The sequence below is a fragment of the Manduca sexta genome, chromosome 3 (assembly GCF_014839805.1).
Source record: "Manduca sexta isolate Smith_Timp_Sample1 chromosome 3, JHU_Msex_v1.0, whole genome shotgun sequence".
NCBI classification, from domain to species: Eukaryota; Metazoa; Arthropoda; class Insecta; order Lepidoptera; family Sphingidae; genus Manduca; species Manduca sexta.
The window spans coordinates 7,706,876-7,719,401 of NC_051117.1; positions in this window are offsets into that span (position 1 = coordinate 7,706,876).

Consider the following 12,526-nt stretch of genomic DNA (forward strand, 5'->3'; position numbering starts at 1 on the left):
CTGATATTATATTATGACTATATTTGAATAAAATTGAGCTAGATTTCTTTAATTTACATTTATTAATTCGTATGCTAAACGAACTGTTCAAGACATATTTTGACACACAGAAGACAACAAGGCCACACGGCGGAAATCAAAGGAAACAAAAAACCGTTTACAAAGACACCTTTAAATACACTATATATAAAATACATTAATAAAGATACTACACTATGTACAATAAAGTGTTTAAATAAATAAATAAATAAAAATATCCAGCCTTTAAATTTACCTTTATTTAACAGATATGTATCCTTACTTTTTTATAGGGATAGTGACCCCACTGCCTCTGGTAGTAAGTGGAGTACGGTCTTATAGAATTCCGACTGACGAGAGATGATTAACCCTCGGCAGTCGACACAATTATGCCGGCCTGTTGGAACTAAATACACAGGCTGATCCCGGAACGCGACACTTGCGTCAGCCACTATGGCGGGTTTTCCCACCTTGCGTACGGTCGCTATCAAGGCGAATATAAAATATATCCTACCACCAGCAGATTATTAAACAAAGTCACATAATATTATAAAACAAAGTCTCCCCGCTGCGTCTGTCTGAACTAGGATAATATTAGGGACTAGGAACAGGGCATATAATGAAGGATATATTAGGGCGTAAGAAAAGGGTATATAATGCAGTATTCTAAAATCGTATGCATACTGTATTTAGTATTCGACAAAAAATGCTAGAGATATAAAATTGGAATTTTTTATGATATGGCACCCAGCATATTATACACAACTAGCTATTATTCGTTTCGTCATTGTGAAACAGTTTTTCAGGATAAATTTTCCCAGGATATAGAGTAGTCTATGTTCTTTTGGTTTAAGTTTACTGAGCACGCTATTTCAATAAAATCGGTTCTATGGTTTGGCTGTGACAGCGTAACAAATAGTCACTTGCGTTTTTATATGTATGAGATTTTTGTGGGCAGAGCTTTCGCTACTAATGAAGATTTGGGTCAAAATCATGCCGGTATCCTTTACCGAATGCAGCAGCCATCTTCAGACTTACGGGAATCAGCCACTTTGCCAAATCATGACCTATGTACACAAATCCACTACCTTCCTTGCTTAGGTTCAATTAGATCGAGTAAAGGGACTATACTTTTTTACTCTTTACCAACCCATAGTCTGATTTTACACAACAAGGGTAATATCATTAAGATTCAAAGAACTGCACCCAATCCTACTAATATTATAAATGCGAAAGTTTGTGAAGAAAACATGGATGTATGTTTGTTCCTCTTTCAAGAAAAAACTACTAAACGGATTTGAATAAGACTATACAGTAATGAAGGTTATACATTAGAATAATACATAGGTTACAATTTATGATGATTTTGTGTAATTTACTCATAATATAGTACATATCAAGTAAGTCGGAAAAAAAAATATCCCGGAAAAATTCTTCACGCGGGCGAAGCCGCGAGCAAAAGTTAGTAATTGATAAGAATCTCATCATATTACATGATGTAAAGTACACGAAATGTAGAGTCCACACCTGCCTACCCTGAAAATGAAAAAGGCGTGATGCTACACAAATCCAGAACAAAGTACCCCACCCGCGTTAAAATCAATACAAGGATATTAGCGAAAGAAAATGGCGGCACCCACCTGCCACACAAAGAAATACCAAAACATCTTTTACTTGCCCGTATTTGGCGCGAGATTTAATTAAAATGTGGGGCCCACCCCCGGGGTGGGGTCGGGTCGGGGGAATGAAGAAATATCGCTCGGCGGGCGCGCGCAAGTTTTTGGGGGTAAAACAAACGGCGTGCTAACATTATTTAAATATAAGACGAAACAAGAATTTATGTGCAAAAACGTCTCAAGTTCTATGTGAAGACGGTGGGATATTTTGTTCAGTCTTTATGGCAAATTTCTGATAAGAATAACTAGGACGGCCTTTGTATGTGCTAGAGAGCAGTATACCTTTCAAATCTGTGAAACATTGCATCTCTTTACTAAGCTTTGAGGTTATATTATCGATATATATGTACTACGTACTAGATTTGGCGTTCCGAACATTCACTGTGTTCAACTGAATTGAACTGCAATCCATTCAAACTGACTTTAGTATGGTCAATATTGACAGCTGGTGGTTGTCATTTTAGTTCAGATTGAACAAATAGTTTATATAGACGTTCGTGTCTATAGAATATACATCAATGGGTTATATTAAATAATGAGACTAATACTATTCATCTCATTCGACATTATATTGGACACCAATCCACTTACCATCAAGGGCACTCACTTTACAACGGTGGTATAAAAAAAATTAGCTGCTACTATATAATATTATGCTTCGTAGCTCCGACAGTGAATTCCTATAATTGTTTACGTTGTAGTTACAAGACTCGAACCTACGAACTCACGTCAGCCATCCAACGAGCATACTTGCAAACAAAAACAATCAAGGGTTTATTCAACATTCACACTCAAGAAGCTGCTTTGATTTTTATGTACAGTCACGGAGATACCACTGCTCCTGATGGTAAACGTGTTCATTAATGTCAACTGACGAGGGATGATCACTCGCCAGTCGACATAATTATGCCGGCATGTGTGAAATATATACTCAGACTTATACCAGAATGCGACAAACTAACGTTGGCCATTATGGCGGGTTACATCTTGAACAAATATTCTTCCACTAACACAACTACGGGTTGTGGAATTAGCGCAAACAAATTTACTACACATGGTTTGGAATAAGCCTTGCTTAATATAAAGATGTGGCAACTAGGTAACATCAATTCTGCATGATCCAAGTCACAGAGATATTGGTGGTAGGCCTCTCATATGTGAGAGTCTGCCTGGGTAGGTACCACCGCAATGTCTATTCCTGCCGCTAAGCAACAGTGTGTAGTCATTGCTGTGTTCCAGTTTGAAGAACGTTATAGCCAGTGTAACTACTAGACATAATAAGACTTAACATCTCTTGTCTCAGGATGGCGAGCGCATTGAAATACCAAACAATATTTTGATTTCAAGGTGTTGGATTGTGTTTCCAGTGTTTATGGGCGGTCGTATTGTTTACCATCACGCGAACGTCAAGCTCGTCTCGTCATTCATAGCAATAAAAAAAATAAAAAAGGAATATAGGAACAGAAAAACCGACACATATGCGACCCGAGAATCCTAGGAACTCCAAGTCCAAAGCCCATCTACGGTATATTAGACAAAGCAATTATAAAACCTCTATAATAAAATCTAAGTCGTCACTTAATTGCCCAGTAATACTCTCTAAGAAACAAAGGCCTTATTATCTGAGCGATAATGTTCGCTCCTTACTTATTTATAAACATTCAATGTAATAATAATCTTATATAACTCAATTACACTCGATACAATAACCTTAAAATAATACTTATAACATATATTTATGTCATGAAGTGAGTGTATTTGCCTTAACATCCAGTTAAAAAATAATTACACTCGAAAGTATGCTTTTAAAATATTATCAATTCCTAATACTTAGGTCATAAAGATTTTCCCTGACATCCAGTAAACAACACTTAACTAATATAATTTAAGTACGCTCAAAAACACTAAAATAACTAAATAAAAACAATTAACAATTTAAAAAATACCCTAAATGTAACTTGAATCCAAAACCGGAATCTTAATCCGTTTTCGACCAATCCCAAAAAGCATTGTAACTCAAAAACTTAACTTCACTCGCTAGTCGTAATCGCAACGCCGGCCTACAGAATTATAATTAAAACGTTCCACGGAGCGCGAGTTTTCTTGTAATTTGGCTCACACGCTGTACGGTACACGCTATACTGTATATGTGCAATTTAAGATGAATAATTATGTGGCAACGCCGCCTTGCTACGCTCAGGAAATACGCGACAGAATTGTGTGGATGCGACAAGGAATTTTGAATTTGATTTCCTTTGTTTATTTAAAATACTATCTTATACAAGACTAAGTCGATTTGTGATTATAGAAACTTTGTACGAGCTAACAAGACAATATAGGCCTTTATTATAATATAATAATAATATATACTGTATCACTGCTGGGCACGGGCCTCCTCTACTATCGAAAGGGATTAGGCCTTAGTCCACCGCGCTGGCTTAGTGCGGATTAGCAATCTTCACATACCCTGAAAATCCTTAGATAATTTCTCAGGTATGCAGGTTTCCTGACAATGTTTTCCTTCGTCATTAAAGCAAGCGATAATTCAGGAAGTATACTCACATAACTTTTCTAAAAAAGACAGAGGTGCGTAATCTTGGGTTTTGAACTTGAGGATTCGTCTTGGCAGTCCATTGTACTCCCAACTAGGCTATCGCCGCTGTATGATGCGCTTTTACGTGAGTTGTAACCAATTATTTGAAATCGCGAAATTTTACGAACACTTTTTGGACACAATATCCCGCCGACATAATTATAATTACAGGTGTGGTAGGGTAATTTGGGACTACTCTAGGTAGGTAAGTATGGGACCTTTAGTTGCTCTCTTTTTATCTATTTCTTTCTGCGCGGTGTTCAGTTTTGAAGACGACCATGTAATTGTATGAGACGAGTCTATTCTCGGCGCTGCCCTGTATTCGATACCGACTGACTCTTACACATAAAACTTACCTTTATTTAAAAATACACAGGGTATATCCACATTAACTCCAAAGCTTTCTCAAGAAGGGTATCCTAAGAAAACACATACTACACTTATTTATCTACGGGCCCCACTCTTTATGAAAGGAATGATTAATGTGTGCCGGCATTAGGGCTCGCTAACGAACGCCCCTCGCCCCCTCGAGCCCCCCAGCGACGCCCCCCGCGTAATTATTCGCACTTATAAGAGTTTTGAAGACGGCCTGAGGAAGGTAACTTAATGTTTTTGAATTATTGTATTTTAGATGGTTCCGAAAATTTATGTCGTTTAAGAATTTTAAGGCTTTATGTTTTTCGTTTGTTTTAAATATTCGTAACTTGTCTTTGTTAGAATTGTCTTTTTATTTAATGGAAAATTTGTAATTTCTTACATGTCCTAAAATAAACGGTATTGGCTCAATGTATACGAAAAACTATAAACATAAATTTATGTTACTATTTAACACTGTTTTTATTTCCTGCGTTTTTAATAAAGTTATTTCTGAATTACTCATTTTCTGTCTACACCCTGTATACCAAAATTAATTACAAACGGAAATCGAACCCGAGACGCCCGTCGCTCGGTGACGCGACCACTAAAGCGTCCATAAATCCGATATTCAATTCACTTTGACATTTTCCTTTCTTAATCCAACACGCACACACACACGCACACGCACGCACACACTTCACAAAAGCGTGCCGACGACGTGAAGGTTTTTTGCCAGTGAAAAGGCCTCCTTCGTCGTTAATTACTCGCCTGAGAAAATTATATACAGGCTGATACAAAACTACACACGTAATTATTTTGTACTATTTTACGGCATCATCATCATCATTTCAGCCGGGAATGGTCCACTGGTGGACATAGGCCTCCCCCATTGAGTTGGTTCTGGGCCGCCCTCATCCATCGGACTCCAGCGACCCTCACCAGGTCGTCGGTTCACCTGGTGGGGAGCCTGCCTAGCTGCGTCTTTCGGTTCGTGGTCGCCACTCCAGAACTTTTCTGCCCCAACGGCCATCAATTCTACAAGCTATGTGCCCTGCCCACTGCCACTTGAGTTTCGCAACTCTAAGGGCTATGTCGGTTACTTTGGTTCTCCTGCGGATCTCCTCATTTCTTTAATTTACGGCATGAAAACCACATATTTTTGGAGTGATATTTGTAAAGGCGTAGGAGTAATTTTGGTGTTGTTTAAATGGCTGCTGCCTATTTTGAAAAATAAAGTATACAAATGCTATAAGGGATTGTTTAGCGCTTGTTTATCGTTACCTAACACCTATTCAGCCTTACTTATAAAAAATACTGACTTACAAACAAAGCTGTATAACTTTGTTAGCTATACTAAGTAAGTATTTACTTAAAATACAAATTTACTCGATCAGCTGTAAGTCAAAACCCGCCATCTTGCCTCTTAATAAGGTTTAAACTAGGAACCGGTGATGTTTTTGACAGCTATTTGAGCAATTCTTAACCATCTCTTAACGCTAAAACAAGTTTATAAGTAAGACTGATTATGTCCATATTTTGACGTATTTCGTTTTGGTCGTATGCAGGGCCCATGAATATAATGCCTGTTAAAATTATGAGTGGAACTAACTCTTCGCATCAATTAGTTTACTTTGTCTATACATACTTAGTCTGAATTGCTACAAAATAAGTACTTTAAGATCGCTCTGATTGCCTCATACGTTGTACTCTAGGAACTAATTTAAATTAGTTTTATTTATTGATTGTCAAAATGTAAAGGAATTATACTTACGTGACATTTATGTTTCGCAGCTATATTAGCTAGGTATATGAGTCAATGGCTCAACAATCGATGGTGGCTTCTCTCAACAAGTCCTACATAAAATTAACATACATATATATCCATACGGATACGGCGGAGACCCCACTGCACCTGACGGTAAGTGTAATGGAGTCCTAAGAATGTCTACTAACGACTGATGATTACCCCTCGACAGTCGACACAATTATGCCGGCCTATTGGGACCGGATATACATAGACTGGTCCCGGAACGCGACACACTTACGTGAGCCACCTTAGTTTTAACACCTTGTGTACGGTGGTCGCTATCCGGACGAATACAAAATAAATCCTATTACCAATAAGACATTTAAAAATAAGATCTATATTAAAAAATAACTTTACGATACATATATCATGTAACTAATAAACTAACCGAAATATGAAACACCCTGTGAACGTTCGCAAATTTCGTCTAAGAAAACGTAGGCCGCGCCGGGTTCCCTGGCAATTTATCACGAGTCAAGTTATATTAATGTGGATAAATGGGGCGTTAGCGGGAACTGGGGGGTGGGAGGGAGGTGCGGTGGTGGAGACGTGACGGACCGGCTGTCGATTGTTGTATGATTGAACGGTGGTTACTTTTAGAAGTAGTGTTGAGGAAGAATTTCGATGTGTGTTGCCACCTATATTTTCAAAAACATAAATACGCATGCCTCTTTCCCGGAAATGGTAAGCAGAGGTGGTACCAGGGCATCCACTTGCCGTCTGTGCTCCGTCCCATGATATGATACAAGGCAAGCCTATCACCATATCGTGTAAAAACCTAGATTCTGCGGTAACTGAGCAGAAAACCCAATTATAACTTTACTCGACCCGGGATTCGAATCCAGTACCTCAGAGCGGTGTCGTACCTCGCCCGCAAAGTACGCTACCGGGGCAGGTTATAAAACTGAGCATAAGATAATATTTTAATTGTATCTATACTTATTTAATTTTTAGCAGGACAGATACTCAACCTGAAGGTAAGTAAGTATAAGTAACCTTGTGATCTTCCATAACGTCTGAAAACTACCCAGATATACTGGTGGTAGGTCTCTCATCTCTTTGTGAATTTATCGTTCGCTTTAACGGTGAAGGAAAACATCGTGAGGAAACCTGCACATCTGAGAAGTTCTCTATAAGAATTTCGGAGGTGTGTGAAGTCTACCAACCCGCACTAGGCCAGCGTGGTGGACTAAGGCCTAATCCCTCTCAGTAGTAGAGGAGGCCCGTGCTCAGCAGTGGGCAAGTATATAATACAGGGCTGATATTATTTATTTTATTAGGTCTCTCATATGTGAGAGTCCACCTGGGTAGGTAACACCGCAATGTCTCCTTCTGGCGATAAGCAGCAGTGTTTAGTCACTGTTGTGTTCTAGTTTGAAGAACATTGTAGCCAGTGTAACTATTAGACATAACAGTAATTCTAACTGAAAGTATAATGTTACCGCTCTGACCAATTTTCTTCTTGTAGTAAGTAGTAGTGGCCTAAGGTATGTAAATTTAAAATTACTGTTTATTAATATTTTGTTAGATACTTACACATTTAATTTTACATTTACGACTACAATAACTAATGTTAATGTTTGTCGTGGCCGAAATTCGACTAGGAAGGAATCAATCAATCATGTATGTAGCTCTCCTCGTGATGATTTCCTTCCACTTTGAAGGGAGCAAAACTGTCATATACCATCCAAAATTAACCTCACACCAATTCAAACATTAATTATCAAAACTCTATTATAAATAAGGCGTGTACACACTAGTAGTGAAAACAGCACATTACATAGTTTATAACAAAGGGCTGCTAATAAATATTAAAGCTGTCAATACACGCTTATGTAACTGGGAACTTATCTGTTAGATATTATATAAACGCCTCGGGGTACCGAGGCGAAGGATATTGCGGGCCTTGTAGGATAGGTGCGCGAGACGCGGCGTTTATTTCACCGCGCGTTTTTTTTTTCCTGATGCCAAGGGTAGCTTTTATCGTGATCTTATTCGATTCGTATCTTATCCTAAGTTACAGCATTTTGTTCAGGCATATAAAAGCCAATTTCTGTGAAAGAACTTGTAAAATCTTTTTGGAAATTGTTTCGATGTTTTTCTGCGAACGTTTAGTCCGATCAAGTCTCAAATTAACATGGCACATAAAGTGCTTATAGGAAATACCCTATATTAATACACTTGCAATACTGTAAATCTGACGAATAGTTCCTTTTTTTAACCAATCTATCCTCCAATTAAATACTAACTTAATTCAATGTTATAATTCCTAATGACTATCTAGAAAAAAATCCAAATACTCGCGCTGTAAAGCAAACATAAAACCCTGTGTGTACCATAAGAAATAAAACGCCGCGTTTTTTGTTCAGTGTAAAAGCCCCTTGGTCTTCCAGTAATGAGCCCCGGCCCAACTTTCTGCAGAGCCGCGAAAGTAGCACGGAAAACTTTAACAGCGTCTTCGTTATGTATTACGACGTAATGTGTTTGATACTTGATATGGGTAATTTAGACTGTAGGTCAAACAGTTTTATGTGGCTAGAGGTGCAACTAGTTTATTTATTTATTGCACTTAATATAAAAATGTATACAGGCGGACTTAATGCCATAGGCATTCTCTACCAGTCAACCTTAGGGTGGTGCAGAGATAATCATGGTAGGCACATCACGGTAATATAACATTGCAAAGAAAAAAAAATAAGTAAGTATATAAATATACTAGTGTACCCAATTTTCGCCTGCGTGTTCGATGCTATGATGTAATGGGGTGGCATATTGGGCACAAATTACAGATTCCAGGATGATAATGAAAACCCGAAATATCACGTTTCTAAACCCAGGATTTCGAACCGAGACCTCAGAGCAATGGTCGTACCGCGCACGCAATACATCACGTCATCGAGGCAGTCAGTTTCTTTGAGATACTATATCTTATTTATATTTAGTGATTATTTTACGGTTAACATAACTAATTACAATACTGGGGCCTTATTCTCTATCCCGCACGTTATTTTGACAGTGTGTAACAAGCACGTAACACAACGCGTCATGTTTAGGACTATAGAAATTTGGCTTACAGAATACCATTCCACGCACATTTCTCGAAGATAACATGACACGGCCGTGTTACGCGTTTACACTATCATACAGAATAAGGGCCCTGAAAGTAAAAACATTACATAATTGAAGAAATCAATGAGAATTTACAAAATATTTTACAAAAACATTTTCGAATCTTTAACTATAAATCATTTACGTACTAAGTCTCGAATATTCACTTTAAATACAAAATGTAATAATAAACTCAAATTGAGAGTCAACCCTTATTATTTTCCCACGCTGACCACTGTCCGATGTCTTGGGGCCGCGACGACCCCCATTTTGATAAAACCCGTTCTAACGCAACAAGTAGCGGTTTCTTGAAAAACTTGTTTACGTTCCCACTGGACTTATTTCTTAAGGGTCGAAATGACCAGACTTAGTGGTATCTTTTTTATGTAAATTTAAGGTGAGCAGATGGTCTTTTAGTGTGATAATTTTTGACCGTTATTGTGTTTGGTCTTATTATTTATTTGATTTTTTCCAATATGTCTATCTGGAATTTTTTGGGGGAGGCTCGTGTTGGGTCCACTGCTGCGGCTGATGATGGTTTTATTAATACAGGGTATTTTTGGGTACAGTTGACGCACTTTTAATACTACCTATTAATTATGAAATACAGTCTAAATACTGGACTCGGGCTTTTCATGAGTTTAAACGTTTGAGAATCGACTTTTTATAAGAATTGCCGTTTATACACTGCTCTGGTTTAATAATCTTAGCCTTAATAGGTTTATTCTATTCCTCTATTGAATTTTTAAGTCTTCCTTCATTTTTTATACCGTTTTAGCAAAGGGTTCCCACTACGCCTTATGGTAGAGACACAGTGATTTCCCCTCTCCAGTCGACAAAATTATGGCGGCCTGTCTAACACCGTATGATGCCTCAACTCCACCCAAACCAGCCTAACTCTCAAAAATATATCTAAATTACCAATTACGTAACTTCAAGCATCAAATCTTTCCGAACGCGCTACACCGCGCCTCAGATAAATTTTGGAGCGTCAGTGAAATTTTAATAACTAATTTTCTTGTAGGTCTGAACCGCCCGCGGCGCTCGCGAACGTGCAGCGGGACTCGGAGGGGGAAGGAGGGAGAGCGGAGGCAGGGGGGGGGGGCTGCGAGAAAAGTGGTTAAAAGGTGCTGGGTTATGGGGTTAAGGCACTGTTAATAGATATTTGGGAGGGAATTGTGTACGCATTTAGATGGATTATTGGTGAGAATTTTAAGTTCTAAATTCAAAAGATTTTCAAATAACGAAGTATTATAAAAAAATAAAAAAAACTATGAAAAAAAGTAATATGGTTTTTTTTAAGAGGATCGTTTTGTGTAAAATTTTTTTTCGAACAGATTGTCGTACTGGCATGAAAAATATTTCTTTTTCTTTTAAATATTGAAACACGCACGTTTGATGGTAAGTTAAGATATAGACAATAACGCCACTCAAAACTTTTAAAACCATGCGTGGCACTACACTTGTTTAAGACATTCACCCTGGCTTCATTGTCTTTTAAACTCACATCCATTGCAGTCAAAACACACCATACAGTGTTAAAAAATACAGGAAATATATTTAAAAAAAAAACTTATTGTCGCAATATAAAAAATATAGCAAATATATTTTTAAAAAAATCTTATTGTAAGACAAATCGGTTTAAACCAGTTTCAAATTTGGTCCTTCGAGCCAACCCTGTTAAAAAAAACATACTTGAATGTAAATAATTACCATTCGTGATCTGAAATATACTTATATTACAGACATACGTCATATATAAAGTCCTACATTGCCTAATTTCATAAATATTAATGTAAAACATCTACAATCAATTTTCAAAAAATAGTATTTTGTATGTTATTTGAATTATGGAAATTCATATTCTTGTTTCACAGCTTTATATTTCTCTCTCTTTCACCTAGATTATTTAGATAATTTAATCTAAAACATTTTCAAAACCATTTTCTTGAGACGAAACATAAAACACCCATTACAATTAAATAAATACACTATAATAATTAATTATAAATCAATTAAAAATTTACACTCGCCTGAATCTAAAATAACTACAAACAAAATTACATTACCAGAATGCAATGAGCTCTACTCTATGTAGAGCGCCGCGGGATTCCGCACGAACTCCGTAAAAGCAGAGGTCACGTTATATTGGACGGTGTTCAAATTGCCTGCGGGAGTGTAGAGGGGAATAAAGGAGCGGGAAGGGGGGTTGGAGCGGAAAAGCGTGAAAATTACACAAGAAAATTTCACCATTCAGCATCTTTGTGTTTTCCTTCAAGATGGCGTAGGAGCGAGTGGGTGTGGCTGGATAGCGCTGTACGTGCGAATTTGAAGTAGGTAAAGATAAATTAAGTAATGTATGTTTAGTTAGGTAAGAAATAGACAAGAAGGTAATACAGGAATTGATACAATCAAAAAAAGTCAGTAAACAATTAAAAAATACGTATTTTTTTCGTTAGTTTGTTTTGTTTCGCAGCACAGGTGACAACATATCGTTTTCTATCATATTTTACGGTCTCTCCACAAAACACTTAGCATTGAAAGTGAACTATTAAGACTAATTTCTTATAAGTTGTGTATGTATTTTAAAATGAGCCTGTTTTTTCATCCGAGCATACCAAAACACCTACACAGCACCTACTGTTGAGTCCGATGCATACTAAAAAAACTCTCAGAGAAAGCATATGGTGTAGGTATCAAAATCTTTAATACAATAAACCAGCCATGTATTTATATACTGTCCACTACAAAGCACGGGCTTCTTCTACTACTGAGAGGATTTAGATCTTAGTCCACCACGCTGTTCTACTACAGATTCGCAAAACAGTTTTAGCTTAAAAGGAGTTTTCATAACAAACCAATATCGTGAACAAATAACAATTTTAAACATAGAGCATTAAGACTATTGTCTTATATTTTTTTAAATATTTTTATTAAAACACAATTGCGTCCATATGCAATCACGCA